The sequence below is a fragment of the Scyliorhinus torazame genome, chromosome 13 (assembly GCF_047496885.1).
Source record: "Scyliorhinus torazame isolate Kashiwa2021f chromosome 13, sScyTor2.1, whole genome shotgun sequence".
NCBI classification, from domain to species: domain Eukaryota; kingdom Metazoa; phylum Chordata; class Chondrichthyes; order Carcharhiniformes; family Scyliorhinidae; genus Scyliorhinus; species Scyliorhinus torazame.
This window is the reverse complement of record NC_092719.1, coordinates 25,249,678-25,265,640: the sequence shown is the minus strand read 5'-3', so window position 1 is coordinate 25,265,640 and position 15,963 is coordinate 25,249,678. Positions and strand designations below refer to the sequence as shown.

At 44.5% G+C, this 15,963-nt stretch overlaps 1 long non-coding RNA gene across 1 annotated transcript in view; it reads right to left on the bottom strand.

Moving 5' to 3' along the window:
• Positions 1–12,248, bottom strand: part of LOC140387668 (uncharacterized) — a 138,191-nt gene extending 125,943 nt beyond the window's left edge. The window contains exon 1 of the long non-coding RNA XR_011933935.1: positions 12,222–12,248. This is a non-coding gene — a long non-coding RNA (uncharacterized lncRNA). The remainder of the gene's footprint in view (positions 1–12,221) is intronic.
• Between the last annotated feature and the right edge of the window lie 3,715 nt (positions 12,249–15,963).

The following is a 15,963-nucleotide window of genomic DNA, read 5'->3' as shown; positions in this document are numbered from 1 at the left end:
TTGCTGTTTTTCAGTTAAAAGTGCAGTGTAGATTAGTGTCTGATTGGCTGAAGCTGCCCCCACCCTAATTGCTTAGAGGCAGTTATCTGGCAGTCACCTGAGGCCTGTTAAGGGGCACAAAGGTACACATTGTTTTCTTCTCTTTGAAGTTTTAGTGTGAGTCATCCTAAAGTCTGTATAAAAGACAGACAGAAAGCGCCATTAGTAAGAATTGCGCAGGTCAAGGAGACACAGCTTGAGTGAGAGAGATACAGACCGAGTGAGAAGTTGGTAATTTGGTGCAGTGAGGTAATTTGGTGAAGAGTGGGAGAAGATGCTTTTTCCCTACTGTTTTGTTCTCTCTCTTTCTTCGGGCCTAATTTCGGGAGCCGTTCGGAGGAGGAGGAGCAGTCTCTGTGAGTATAAAAACCTAACGGTAACTTCCTGTTTTCCAGTTTTTTTTCCCCAAAAGTGACATCAGAGGGAAGCTGTGATCTGATTGGTTGATAGCAAATCTGCCCCAAATTTAAAAAAAAAACACAGCTAAATTCATAAATTAAACTAATTAATTAATTAGTGATGGCTGGTCAGGTGATGTGCTTGAGCTGCTTGATGTGGGAGCTGGCAGATCCCATTGCGAGCTGCAGCGAACACACCTGCAGTAAGTGTTGGCTGCTCGAAGAGCTCCGGCTCAGAGTTGATGAGCTGGAGTCTGAGCTTCAAACACTGAGGCACATCCGGGAGGGGGAGACTTACCTGGACACTGTGTTTCAGGAGGCAGTCACACCTGTCAGAGTAAGTAGTTTAAATCCTGCCAGTGACCAGGGACAGCAGGGTGTGACTGCAAGTCAGGCAGGTAATGGGAACCAGCAGTCAGGAACTCAGGAGCCTCAGCCCTTGACTCTGTCCAACAGGTATGAGGCACTTGCTCCCTGTGTGGATGGCGAACAGGGCTGCAGGAAGGATGAGTCAGCTGACCAAGGCACCATGGTTCAGCGGGCCATTCAAGGGGAGGGAGTAAATAGGCAAGTTGTAGTTGTAGGGGATTCTATTATCAGGGGGATAGATAGTATCCTTTGTGAGCAGGATAAAGAGTCCTGCATGGTATGTTGCCTGCCCGGTGCTAGGGTGCGGGACATCTCTGACCGGCTTGAAAGGATACTGGAGAGGGAGGGGGAGGATCCAGTTGTTGTGGTCCATGTCGGTACTAACAACATAGGCAAGTCTAGGAAAGAGGACCTGTTTAGAGATTATAAAGAGCTAGGATTCAAATTAAAAAACAGGTCCTCAAGGGTCATAATCTCCGGATTACTGCCCGAGCCACGTGCAAATTGGCATAGGGAGGCAAGAATAAGGGAAGTTAACACGTGGCTGAAAGAGTGGTGTGGGAAAGAGGGGTTCCTTTTCATGGGACACTGGCATCAGTTTTGGGACAGGGGGGACCTATACCGTTGGGATGGTCTCCACCTGAACCGAGCTGGGACCAGTGTTCTGGCGAAAAGAATAAATAGGGTGGTCAATAGGACTTTAAACTAGAGATTGGGGGGGGAAGGGAAAGTCAGGGAACCAAGAGGTGAAGTAATCAGTGGGAAGCGTAGCTGCTTAGGAATACAAAAAAGTACGAAAAGACAAAACTCAGGAGAGGTTACGATAGTCCCCATCCCACAAAATATGAAAGTGTATGGAAAGGCTCAGTAAACCAAGGTCCACCACACTAAGAAAACAAAAAGGGACGGTCAATAGAGAATTGCACGCAGTGTACGGAACAAGGTAGATGAGCTTGTGGCCCAGATTGTGACTGGCAGGTATGATGTGGTAGGCATCACAGAGACGTGGTTGCAGGGGGTTCAGGACTGGCATTTACACATCCAGGGATTCACAACCTATCGAAAAGACAGGGAGGTGGGCAGAGGGGGCGGGGTTGCCTTGTTAATTAGGAATGAAATTAAATCAATAGCACTAAATGACATAGGGTCAGATGATGTGGAGTCTGTGTGGGTAGAGTTGAGGAACCACAAAGGCAAAAAAAACCATAATGGGAGTTATGTACAGGCCTCCTAACAGTGGTCAGGACCGGGGGCACAAAATGCACCACGAAATAGAAAGTGCATGTCAGAAAGGCAAGGTCACAGTGATCGTGGGGGACTTCAATATGCAGGTGGACTGGGTAAATAATGCTGCCAGTGGACCCAAGGAAAGGGAATTAATTGAATGTTTACAGGAGGGCTTTTTGGAACAGCTTGTGATGGAGCCCACGAGGGAACAGGCCATTCTGGACTTAGTGTTATGTAATGAGCCAGACTTGATTAAAGATCTTAAAGTAAGGGAGCACTTAGGAGGCAGTGATCATAATATGGTAGAATTCAATCTCCAATTTGAAAGAAAGAAGGTAGAATCAGATGTAAAGGTGTTACAGTTAAATAAAGGTAACTACAGGGGCATGAGGGAGGAACTGACGAAAATCGACTGGGAGCAGAGCCTAGTGGGAAAGACAGTAGAACAGCAATGGCAGGAGTTTCTGGGAGTAATTGAGGACACAGTACAGAGGTTCATCCCAAAGAAAAGAAAGGTTATCAGAGGGGGGATTAGGCAGCCATGGCTGACAAAGGAAGTTAGGGAATGCATCAAAGCAAAAGAGAAAGCCTATAATGTGGCAAAGAGTAGCGGGAAGTCAGAAGATTGGGAAGGCTACAAAAACAAACAGAGGATAACAAAGAGAGAAATAAGGAGAGAGAGGATCAAATATGAAGGTAGGCTAGCCAGTAACATTAGGAATGATAGTAAAAGTTTCTTTAAATACATTAAAAACAAACGGGAGGCAAAAGTTGACATTGGGCCGCTCCAAAATGACGCTGGTAATTTTGTGATGGGAGACAAGGAAATAGCTGAGGAACTAAATAAGTACTTTGCGTCAGTCTTCACAGTAGAAGACATGAGTAATATCCCAACAATTCCGGAGAGTCAGGGGGCAGAGTTGAATATGGTAGCCATCACAAAGGAGAAAGTGCTAGAGAAACTAAGAGGTCTAAAAATTGATAAATCTCCGGGCCAAGATGGACTACATCCTAGAGTTCTAAAGGGGATAGCTGAAGAAATAGTGGAGGCGTTAGTTATGATCTTTCAAAAGTCGCTGGAGTCAGGGAAAGTCCCAGAGGATTGGAAAATCGCTGTTGTAACCCCCCTGTTCAAGAAGGGAACAAGGAAAAAGATGGAAAATTATAGGCCAATTAGCCTAACCTCGGTTGTTGGCAAGATTCTAGAATCGATTGTTAAGGATGAGATTTCTAAATTCTTGGAAGTGCAGGGTCAGATTAGGACAAGTCAGCATGGATTTAGTAAGGGGAGGTCGTGCCTGACAAACCTGTTAGAGTTCTTTGAAGAGATAACAAATAGGTTCGACCAAGGAGAGCCAATGGATGTTATCTATCTTGATTTCCAAAAGGCCTTTGATAAGGTGCCTCACGGGAGACTGCTGAGTAAAATAAGGGCCCATGGTATTCAAAGCAAGGTACTAACATGGAATGACGATTGGCTGTCAGGCAGAGAGTTGGGATAAAAGGTTCTTTTTCGGAATGGCAACCGGTGACGAGTGGTGTCCCGCAGGGTTCAGTGTTGGGGCCACAGCTGTTCTCTTTATATATTAACGATCTAGATGACGGGACTGGGGGCATTCTGGCTAAGTTTGCCGATAATACAAAGATAGGTGGAGGGGCAGGTAGTATGGAGGAGGTGGGGAGGCTGCAGAAAGATTTAGACAGTTTAGGAGAGTGGTCCAAGAAATGGCTGATGAAATTCAACGTGGGCAAGTGCGAGGTCTTGCACTTTGGAAAAAAGAATAGAGGCATGGACTATTTTCTAAACGGTGACAAAATTCATAATGCTGAAGTGCAAAGGGACTTGGGAGTCCTAGTCCAGGATTCTCTAAAGGTAAACTTGCAGGTCGAGTCCGTAATTAAGAAAGCAAATGCAATGTTGTCATTCATCTCAAGAGGCTTGGAATATAAAAGCAGGGATGTACTTCTGAAGCTTTATAAAGCATTAGTTAGGCCCCATTTAGAATACTGTGAGCAATTTTGGGCCCCACACCTCAGGAAGGACATACTGGCACTGGAGAGGGTCCAGCGGAGATTCACACGGACGATCCCAGGAATGGTAGGCCTAACATACGATGAACGTCTGAGGATCCTGGGATTATATTCATTGGAGTTTAGGAGGTTGAGGGGAGATCTAATAGAAACTTACAAGATAATGAATGGCTGAGATAGGGTGGATGTAGGGAAGTTGTTTCCATTAGCAGGGGAGACTAGGACCCGGGGGCACAGCCTTAGAATAAAAGGGAGTCACTTTAGAACAGAGATGAGGAGAAATTTCTTCAGCCAGAGAGTGGTGGGTCAGTGGAATTCATTGCCACAGAGGGCGGTGGAGGCCGGGACGTTGAGTGTCTTTAAGACAGAAGTTGATAAATTCTTGATTTCTCGAGGAATTAAGGGCTATGGAGAGAGAGCGGGTAAATGGAGTTGAAATCAGCCATGATTGAATGGTGGAGTGTACTCGATGGGCCGAATGGCCTTACTTACGCTCCTATGTCTTATGGTCTTCATAAATGTTGTGAATATTGAGGGGCAGCACGCACCCTTGTGAGACACTTTGCTTCTCTCCAAGTCAAGTACCAGTAACTCTTCTCTTTCTTTCACCACCTAGTCAATCTGCTCAACAGGCCAATAATTGCTCTTCAATTCCAAGAACATTAACTTTAGCTATCATCTCTTACATGGATTGAATACTTTCTGGAAGATCATTTCTTCCATAGACATTCCCCTGTCTTCTATTTTAGTTAATTCTTCAAAAGATAGGATTGTTAAGGCACTATCCACCCTTTGTAAATTCACATTAATTCTCTCTAATCAGTTCAAATTTCTTTAAGTAATCAGTCACAGTGCCATTAAATATAGATACCAATAACATTTCCACAAAAAAATACTAGTCTAACTGGTCTAGAATTTCCTGATTTCCTTCTTTTTTATCTTCCTTCAGTAATGGAGTTGCATTTTCAATTTTACAATCGAGACGGCTTTGATGGGTCATTGCTAAAACCTGCCAATTTCCTCACATACTTCCTCTAAACCCCTGCTGTGAAAGCCATCAGGTCTTGGTGATCTGTTGGCCGTCGGTGCCATTATTTTTTCTCATGCTATTTTCTCGCTTACATTAATGTTATTGCGTTCCAGTCCTTGATTCATGATTAATTACCCTGGATATCAGGTAGGTTATCCTCTTCATCTGCCACACAGTAATTCAACATGTTAGCCATTTGCTTATTTTCAATTGTAGTGTTGCCGCATCTAGTTTCGAAAGGTCCATACCTTTTTTTATGTTTATAATTACAAAATCTGCTTGTGTTAATCTTGGTTAATCCTTGTAAGTCTTTTTATAGCTTTTACTCTCCTTTTTTAAAAAACTTCCTCTACTGTTCTTTACATTTTTCCCAATCCCAAGGTTCTAGACTATTTTTTACACTTCTCTATGCTCTGTATTTTAGTTTTATATTATCTCTCACCTCTTTGATCAACCGTGGCTGTTTTATTTGATAGTTACAGCTCTTGCTCCTGAGGGGCACATACAGGTCGTATATTAAGTTAAATTCCTTTTTGAACACATCCTGCAGCTCCTCTGTAGTTTTACCCAATAACAGTTCTGACCACGGTGTTGTCATCAGGCTCTATCTCATCCCATTAAAGTTAAACTGATCAAAATCTAGAACTTTAGGAACTGTGCTAAATTTCTCCTTTTCAAACCCAACGTTGAATTTGATCATATTATGATCACTGTTACATAAATGTTTCCTTATTATTGGGTTAAGTAAATCAGACTCTTTTCTAGATCCAGTGTGTCCTGCCCTACAGTTGGTTCTAGAATATATTGCTCCAGAACATGATCTTGAGTGCACTGAAGAAATTCTCTACATTTCTGAGATGGAGTACTCTGCACTTGCCAATCTAAATGAAAATTTCAATTACACATTTAAACAACTCTGCTTTTGTTACTAATCTCTCTAATTTCTGAATTCGTTTGTTCTGCCACTTCACTTCTACTATTGGGAGGCATCATAGATTATCATAGAATTTACAGTGCAGCGCAGAAGGAGGCCATTCGGCCCATCGAGTCTGCACTGGCTCTTGGAAAGAGCACCCTACCCACGGTTAACACCTCCACCTTATCCCCATAACCCAGTAAACCCACACAACACTAAGGGCAATTTTGGACACTAAGGGCAATTTAGCATGGCCAATCCACCTAACCTGCACATCTTTGGACTGTGGGAGGAAGCCGGAGCACCCGGAGGAAACCCACGCACACACGGGGAGGATATGCAGACTCCGCACAGACAGTGACCCAAGCCGGAATCAAATCTGGGACCCTGGAGCTGTGAAGCAATTGTGCTATCCACAATGCTACCGTGCTGCCCATGTAGAAAACTCCCATTAGAGATTTAAATCCTCTCTTATTTTTCAATTCTAACCATGGAGTTTCCATTGATTATATTTCCTTACCTATATAATTCCTAAAGACAATGAATTTAACTCCCAATCACAACCAGTTACAGTCATGTCTCAGTAATGTTCACTATTGTTTCTCACTGAGCCTATGCTACAATTTATTTGTTTAAAGTACTTTTTACCAGCCTATTTATTCTTGGGATTTGGGTGTTGGATTATGGGTGCTGGGCTAGGGGTGTGTTGCATTGGGTATGGAGTTGGGAGTTGAGTGTGGGATGTGGGATTTGGGATATGGGCATTTGATGTTTTGTTCTGGGTATGTGTGTTGGATTTGAGGCTTTTATCAGTAGTGTGTTGTGTGTTTAATGTTAGGATGTGGGTAGTGGGACATAAGTGTTAGTTATTATTGAATATGGATTTTGGTGTTGTGGTGTGGCTATTAAAGTTTGCTTATTGGATGTTGGGATATAGGAGAATTGTGTTGGGTGTTGTGGTATTGATGCTGGATGTTGGGTCATGGCTGTTGGCGTTCGGATGTTTGATGTCATATAAACCAGTTTGTTGGGTTTCAATCATGCCTTATCTCAACAGTGTGTGTTTTTCATTCTGCCTTTCACAGGACAGAGGAATGGACGTGGCAGCCCGAGTGATATTCATGGGGTGGTACAATGGTTAACACTGTTGCCCCACAGTGCCAGGGACCCAGGTTCGATTCCAACCCCAATCTGTGTGGAGTTTGCACGTTCTCCCCTTGTCTGCGTGGGTTTCCTCCAGGTGCTCCAGTTTCCTTCCACAGTCCAAAGATGTGCTTGTTAGATGGATTGGCCACACTAAATTGTCCCTTAAGTGTCAAAAGTTTAGGTGGGGTTATGGGGTTACGGCCATAGGCGGGGGAGTAGGCCTGGTAGGGTGCTCTTTCAGAGGGTCGGTACAGACTTGTAATAATAATAATTGCTTATTGTCACAAGTAGGCTTCAATGAAGTTACTGTGAAAAGCCCCTAGTTGCCACATTCCGGCGCCTGTTCGGGGAGGCTGTTACGGGAATTGAATGCACGCTGCTGGCCTTGTTCTGCATTACAAGCCAGCTGTTTAGCCCACTGTGCTAAACCAGCCCCCCCAGGGTCGAATGTTCTCCTTCTGCACTGTTGGGATTATATAGTTCTATATTATCTTAGCTGGTGTCTGCAAGAATGATACCAGGTTTCAGTCTCTGGGTCTAGCTTTATTTAAAACCATTTCTTGTACAGCACCTCCCATCACTGTTGCCATTTCAGCGCAACCCAAATGCACTGTAAAAGCATCTTCACCACATGAACTGCAGTCGTTCATGAAGAATGCCCACCACTTTCTCAAGGCGCAATTAGGGATTGGCAATAAATTCTGGCTTTGCCAGCGATGTCCATATCCTGAGAATGTATAAAACTAAATTCTGGACTGGGTCTTATATCTGGGACATAATGGAAAAAAATGACAGCTGAGTTTTCAGAAAGGGAAAAGATGGAGGGATTATGCAGAGATGTCACATTACAGGGTTTAACAATGGGTGGGTCTTTTGGATTTAATTGTCTTCTGCTGCCCCCAAAAGGCTATACCTTTTTCCGAGTGTCTGATCCTGGTTTTGTGTCAAAATCCCTTTCAGCCTCTTATGCATTTGCCTAGCACAGCTGGCAGCACTGTCCTCTTTGAGTCATCAGATCCTGGGTATCAGTCCCAAATCAGTCATTGAGCATATAACATGAAGCTGACAGTCCAGTGCAGCACTTGAGTGGATGCTGCACTGTCGGAGGTGCTGTCCCAGACGATACTTTAAATCAAGGCCCCATCAGATTGATGTTAAACATTCCAATATTTGAAACAGGAAGGTTTTCCAAGTGTCCTGTGCAATATCCTTTCCCCACGAGCCCAAAACATTAATTGGTTACTAATCTCATTGCTTTTTGCAGCAACATGTGTGCAAAACGGATTCCTCAGCTGCAAACATACGTCATTGCATCTCAAAGTAATTCACTCTGTGTGAATTGCTCCAAGACATTTTGATGAAGTGATAAGGTTGCTGGGTAAATCCAAGTGCTTGCTTTTTTTCTCAGTCATTCCCGTCATTATTTTAAATACTGGGCTAATTCCCCCTAAATTGTTCCTCCTTACCCACCGCCTCTGCCCCTCCATCTCACTGAGAACGCAACAGAAGCATTCCTGAGAAATGTATGCCATTTTTAAATATACACAGAGGTGAATTTCAATGCTCTTTTTTAAGTCAATAAGCAATGAGCAAGTGTTTTGAACGTTAAGAAAGCAGCTTTTGATCCTCTGAGGCCTGTTGTCACATGGTGCAGAGCCACACAGACCAGAAGGTTCAACTCCCGAATGGAGAGAAATTGGGATGTTACAAGTGGTTGTCAGCTCTGCTAAATTATGACGAAGGCAGACAGTCAGCCATCCTGTATCCGATGTGTGTGAACATCACCTGAAGGCAAGGTTGGGCATATCTGTGATGGCCCTGTGGTAGAACAGCCCATCGTCCCTCAGTGACTAAGTGCACAACATAAAAATGGGTATTTGGCTGGGGCATTTGGGGGCAAAATTAATCTTAGAGAAGGAAAACTTGGCCAGAGTTCCTGCACTCGCTGGTCATCCCTGGTTCCCTTTTGGAAAGTGTGGGCATGTTGCCAATGGGTGAAGATTGGGGGAAGCGAAGCTACAATAGCACCCCCCCCCACTCTATTGGTGAGGCTCTCAATTTAGTTTACATAGAGCAGTTTCGGAGAGAAGGCAAGAGATGCCCGTAGAACCACACTTCATCAAGGAGTTTGCATTTTTGCAAGAGGAAAGTGGCGACAATTGGGGGAGTTTTATTCTTAGTACCTTCTTTGATTTTTAGGTGCACTTGTCATTCAAACTGAGCACAATGCTCCTATGTTGTTGGTAGGTATTTGCGGTTGAGTTTTCGGTGTTGGGTTGGGGCGGTTGGGAATTTGCTATGGGCATGAGAGTTGGTGTAAGAGAAATGGGTATTGGATGCTAGGGTAAGTCTGCTGGGTGCTGGGGTATGTCAGCTAGGGTATGTCAGCTGGGATATGGGTGCATGGATATGAATGCTGGGGTATGTCTGCTGGGATATGTGTGCTGAATGCTGGGGTATGTCTTCTGGGATATGAGCACTGGTGCTGGGGCATATTTGCTGGGATATGTGTGCTGAGTGCCGGGGTATGTCTGCTGGGATATGGGTGCATGGATATGAATGCAGTGGTACGTCTGCTGAGGCATGTCTGCTGGGATATGTGTGCTGAGTGCTGGGGTATACCTGCTGGGATATGAGCACTGGTGCTGGGGCATGTCTGCTAGGATATGAGCGCTGATACTGAGGCATGTCTGCTGGGATTTGGGTGCTGTTGCTGGGATATTGGTTCTGGGATATGGCCACTGGTGCTGAGGCATGTCTGCTGGGATTTGGATGCTGCTGCTGGGATATTGGTTCTGGGATATGGGCACTAGTGCTGAGGCATGTCTGCTAGGATATGGGTGCTGGGATATGAATGCTGCCTTCCACAATTCTGCTGGGATATGTGTGCTGAGTGCTGGGGCATGTCTGCTGGGATATGGGTGTTGCTGCTGGGATATTGGTGCTGGGATATAGGCCATGTTAAGCCTTGGGGAATGTTACTGTAATGTCCACTCCTGCCTCCACTTGGGGTCAATGCGCATTCATTCAGGGGTCACAATCATGAGGGGCAGTGGTCAGGAACAAGAATCACCTCTCTCAACTCAATGGGAAATATCTTCAGCAACTTTTCCGCTGTCCAGCATGTACCTGGGACTTTGATGGTCTGCTGGGCTTAATTTTGCATTTATCCACTGGGCCAACACAGATTCAGGTTTAGAAATGGATCCTTTTGGGTCCCAGTGTACAGAGCAGATCTTTCCAGACTTGTCCAGACTCACCTGCATTGGAGGGGGAGCGAATTGATTGATCCCTGAACATGGGGCCACACAGTTGACAGACTGCAGTCTGCTGTCAGAAAATGCAGTCCTCAAATCAGACGCAATTGAGGAGACTGGCGGCGCAAACATCGGCGTAACGGAGGGCGTTGCGAGTGAGTGGCGGGATGACTTGTTCTTGAATGGAGAGTGTGTATTTCAATATCATTGAAACACACATAATTTTAGGATTAAGGGAGACAGATTAGTCTGTGAGACCGTCTCCTCGCTTCAATAACAGTCTGTCCACTGACTGAATTCACCCCAACACCCTGCCCATGTCCTGTCCACTGACCACTCTGATTCGGGGTGAGCCTCAGCCTGTGCTTTGCAGGTTTGGGTCGGGGGACGGGAGGTTCGGCCCTGCCTTCCACAATTCTATTCCAAAGCAACAATTGTGAAGGGTTTATTTTTTAAATCTTTCCTCCCCAAAAATTCAGCTCTGCTTCTTTTTTAAAAAAAAATAAAGTCGTGATCTTCACCTCTGAACGACGGTACCGGATCTGCCACCAACATTGGTTCAAATGGAGAAAAACATTTCAAATTACCGGTTCATGTAATTTGTCACGATGCAACAAAAAAAAAACCTGCCAGTAATGTACAGTTTGCGCAGACATCCGAGGGTATTTGGACGAAATCCATCATTTTGATTCACTGGCCAGCATTGCCAACCCCTTATTCTGCACGTTAGACAAATTTTAAACATATCTAAGCATCACATATTTACACAAAGTTAGAAAAAATACACTTAACCCCTGAATTGGGAATAATTTAACACCAGTGCTGACTATTAAGGCTATGGCGTATATATAGAAATCTAAACATTAAAGCATTTGTGTGAATTGGGTACAAAGTATAAACAACCACGATTGTTTATTTATCCCATCCACAATCCATTCGCCAGCTCCGAAATATTCGTCCAAACAAATCTTGGCTTGTCAACAGAAATCTTTCTGAAAGATTTAGACACTGGGGGTGCAAATGACAGTTCGAGGCGAGGCTGTGAAGGGGACATTTTCTAAGGCTGTGATGTGGTTTTGTAAATTTTATTGATGTTTATTTTTCTCCCTCTCAATTGCCCCCCCCCCCCCCCCCCCCCACCACCACCACCACCACCAGCACCATCGTGAATAAATCAGGATGGGTTGGATGCTGACTGTGGTGCTAACGCGAGGTAGGACTGGCTGTGATAGGCAAGATGAAATTGTACACTGCATTTTATTGCTTCTTGGCGTGACTTTCAGAGCACCAGACCAATTGCGAAGAATCCCCCAAACATACATTCACACAGCGAGAGAGAGACACACACACAGACAAACAGACAGACAGACCTAGACAAATCCTATCACCCAAACAGGGCAGTTAAAAAAAAACTCTGTCCACTTACCAGACGCTGAAACGAAATTCGTGCATTTTTAAAAAAGTATGCAAATAGCAAGACAGGATGAGGAATTTTCTCAGTCAGACTATTTATTAAGTAAACCTCGACCCAGTTTTCCCCTGTTGCGTTCCGCATACCTGTGAAATAACCCTGCCTATTATAAAGTTGGGACATTTGGCTTAGAGATAACAAGAGTATATAGGGGACCGGTTCTGTCGGAGCTGTGATGAGATCCTTATAACTAAAAAAAAATGGTATCCAACACAGTTGTAAAATAGCCCAACATTCACCTTGAAGCGCCTTATAAATCAGAAACATTCCTTTCAGAAAGATGTTTATTCGGATTTTTAAAAACGTTACTATTAGGTTGCGAATGCAAAGGACCCACCTCTCATCCGGCTGCACTTCACCGTCCGTCTCTGCTTCAGAATGCACTGCAACAGAAACTCTGAAATCTCCAGGCTGGAAATTGACCTGCATTGACGTCATTGCGTCATTAGGTTTCCCCTAGAAACGCGCGGGTTTATAAATAGCAACACATTAAATCAGTTCAAAGCAAAGGAGACTATTTGTATCGCTGCCTTTCTCCAGCTATTGGGGCATTTTGTTTGATGGTTGCAGGCTGCAGAGATGAACAAGTATTTCAGCCGCCAAGGACAGTCAGGCTGTCTATTTATAGAAACTATTATAGGGCAGAATATTTTAACAAATAAAAAACTCTTATAACGATATATATATATATAGAAATAGAGGGAAAGATCTATATATTTTTTTCTATATATTTCACAAGTGCCCCATAATTGAAGACAGAAACAGCGCCACTAGGTTAAAAATAGAAACTGTTTAACGCCCGCTGTCAAGGAGCTCCTTGCAGTACAAGGGAGAGAAATAGATAGTGATACAAGGAGATGGAGAGAGGGAGGGTGCTGCAGTTAGATGGAGGGAAAGTGAGCGAAATGCAGAGGGTGATAGATAGATACAAAGGGAGAAATTATATAGGAAGGGAGGGAGATACAGAGATTCAACGTGGGAGAGTGCTACAGAAAGAGAGCTACAGGGAGATGGAGAAATACTGAGAGTCCTATAGAAAGAGAGAACCACACAGTGTAATTCAGAGAGAATGATAGAGAGTGAGATGAAGAGTGACACAGTGAGAGGGAAGAGGGAAAACGGTGTTGCGAGAGGACAAACGACACAGAAAAATAGAGACACATAGAGATGCAGGGATACAATGATACACAGAGAGGGAGAGCTATAGGGAGAGTGGTACTGATCGAGGGAGAGTGATAGGGAGAATGATGCAAGCATACAGCGGGTGAGGGAGAGTGATACAACGCTATTTATATATATGCATGTATCTGTGAAGACTGCTGCTCCAGAATTAGCTGCATTTCGAGCCAAGTTGTTGCAGCAGAGTGGCAATGTTGGTTTCTGCCTGATGAAAATTGCCCAGCTACATCCTATCCATCAAAAGCAGGACAAATCCAATCCAGTCAATTACCATTCCATCAGCTTACTCTCAATCATCAGCACACTGTCAACAATATTACTCAGCAGTACTTATTCAACAATAATTGCTCACTGATACTCAGTTTTGGTTCTGCCAGGAGTGCTTAGCAGCCTTAGTTCAAACATGGACATAGGAGCTTAATTCCAGAGGTGAGGTGAGAAAGAATGCCCTTGGCATCAAGGCAGCATTTGAATAAGTGCCACACCAAGGAGCATGTGTAAAATTGGAATTAATGGCAATCGGGGTGATGGGGAAGCTGTCCATGAGTTAGTCATACCTAGCGCAAAGGACATTGATCGTGGGCGTTGGAAGTTGACCACCTCATCCCCAGCTTGGGACAGTGTCCGAACATCTTCAGCTGCTTCATCTATGGTCATTCCTCCATCAGAAGTGGGGATGTCTGTTAATCATTGCAGAGTGTTCAGTTCCAGTTCCTCAGATACTGAAGAAAGCCATGGCTGCATGTAGCAAGACTTGGATAACATTCATGATTGGGATGATAAAGGGAAAGTAATGGGTGCACCACACATGGCCGGCATGATCAACTCTAGCATGACTATGTTTGAACATGACTTCCTCTGCCTTTTATATAGGTCACCATTTCATTGGTTTGTTGATTACTGTTTTGCAGTGGTTAGACATGTTGAGATCAATCTAACCATTGCCCACATTTAATAGTATTACCATCACTGAATCCCTTCAATCAATATCCTGGGTGTCACCATTGACTGGAACTTAGCTGGATCAGCTATGTTACTGCTGTTGCTATGAGAGCAGTTCGGAGGCTGAGTATTCTGTGGCTCGTGATTCACTTGCTGACTCCTCAAAGTCTGTCCACCATCCCGAAGGCACATATAGAAACATAAAAAATAGGAGCAGGAGTAGGCCACTTGGCCCTTCGAGCCTACTCCGCCATTCATTATCATCATGGCTGATCATCCAGTTTAATAGCCTAATTCCACCTTCCCTCCATAACCTTTGATCCCCTTTGCTCCAAGTGCTATCTCTAACTGCTTCTTGAAAATATACAATGTTTTGGACTCAGCTACTTTCTGTGATAATGAATTCCACAGACTCATCACTCTCTGGGCACATCTCCTCATTTCTGTCCTAAATGGTCTACCCCGTATCCTGAGACTGTGACCCCTGATTCTGGGCACTCCCACCATTGGGAACATCCTTTCTGGATCTTTAAAAAAATAAATTTAGAGTACCCAATTCTTTTTTTCCAATTAAGGGGCAATTTAGCATGGCCAATTCACCTACCCTGCACATCTTTTTGAGTTATGGGGGTGAGACCCACGCAGACACAATGAGAATGGGAAAACTCCAGACGGACAGTGACACGGGACAGGGATTGAACACAGGTCTTCGGCACTGTGAGGTAGCAGTGCTAACAACTGCACCACTGTAGAGTTTGCATTTTGTCCTTTTAGCAACTTCAGGATACTTCCCTTGTCCTGCACAGGAAGTGTCGCCAGCTGCAACATCTCAAGTCCCAGGTTTCAGATCTGGAGTCGCTGCGTCACATTCATGAGACAGGGATTCGTGGGATGCATCTTAAAGGATGTGGTCACCCCACAGCAATGGGGTATATGTACCCAAAATACAGTGAAAAGGTGACTGTCAGACAGTCGAGGAAAACTGTGCAGGAATCCCAGGAGTGCATCTCACTCTCCAATCAGTATACTGTTCTGAACATTGGTGAGGGTGATCGTTCCTTTGAGGAGCAGCCAGATCCTAGGATCAGCTGAGAAGGAGGAATATTGGAAAAGCAATAGCAAGAGGACATTCAATAGTTTGGCTGGTTTAGCACAGTGGACTAAGACAGCTGGCTTGTAATACAGAGCAAGGCCAGCAGTGCGGGTTGAATTCCTGTACCGGCCTCCCTGAACAGAAGCCAGAATATGGCGACTAGGGGCTTTTCACAGTAACTTCATTGGAGCCTACTTGTGCCAATAAGCGATTATTATGAGGGGCTGGTTTAGCACAGGGCTAAAGAGGTGGCTTTTAAAGCAGACCAACGCAGGCCAGCAGCGCGGTTCAATTCCCGTACCAGCCTCCCCGAACAGGCGCCATAATGTGGCGACTAGGGGCTTTTCACAGTAATTTCATTTGAAGCCTACTTGTGACAATAAGCGATTTTCATTTCATTTCATTTCAATAGTTTGGTGAACAGACAAGTGTTTCTGTGGTCGCTGGTGTGAATCATGAGGTTATGTTGCCTTCCTGTTGCCAGGAACAAGGATGTCACTGACCAGCTACAGAGTTCTCTCCTGGGAAAGGGTGAACAGCCGGTGGTCATGCTGCATGTCAGGATCATTGACATGCAATATAGATAGAACGAGGGATAAGAACAGAGTTACAGAGCTAGGAATTAAACTATAAAGCAAGACCTCGAAGGTAGTAACCTCCAGATTACTTCCACTACCACATGCTAGTGATTATAGAAATGAGGATGGAGCAGATGAATGCATGGCTGGAGAGTTGGTGCAGGAGAGAGGACTTTACATTCCTGTACTGGTTCTAGGGGAGATGGCCCCTGCACAGGCTGGGCGGGTTGCCACTTCACAGAGTTCAGAAAGAATAGAGGTAGCATTACATTCATGGGTTTATAATA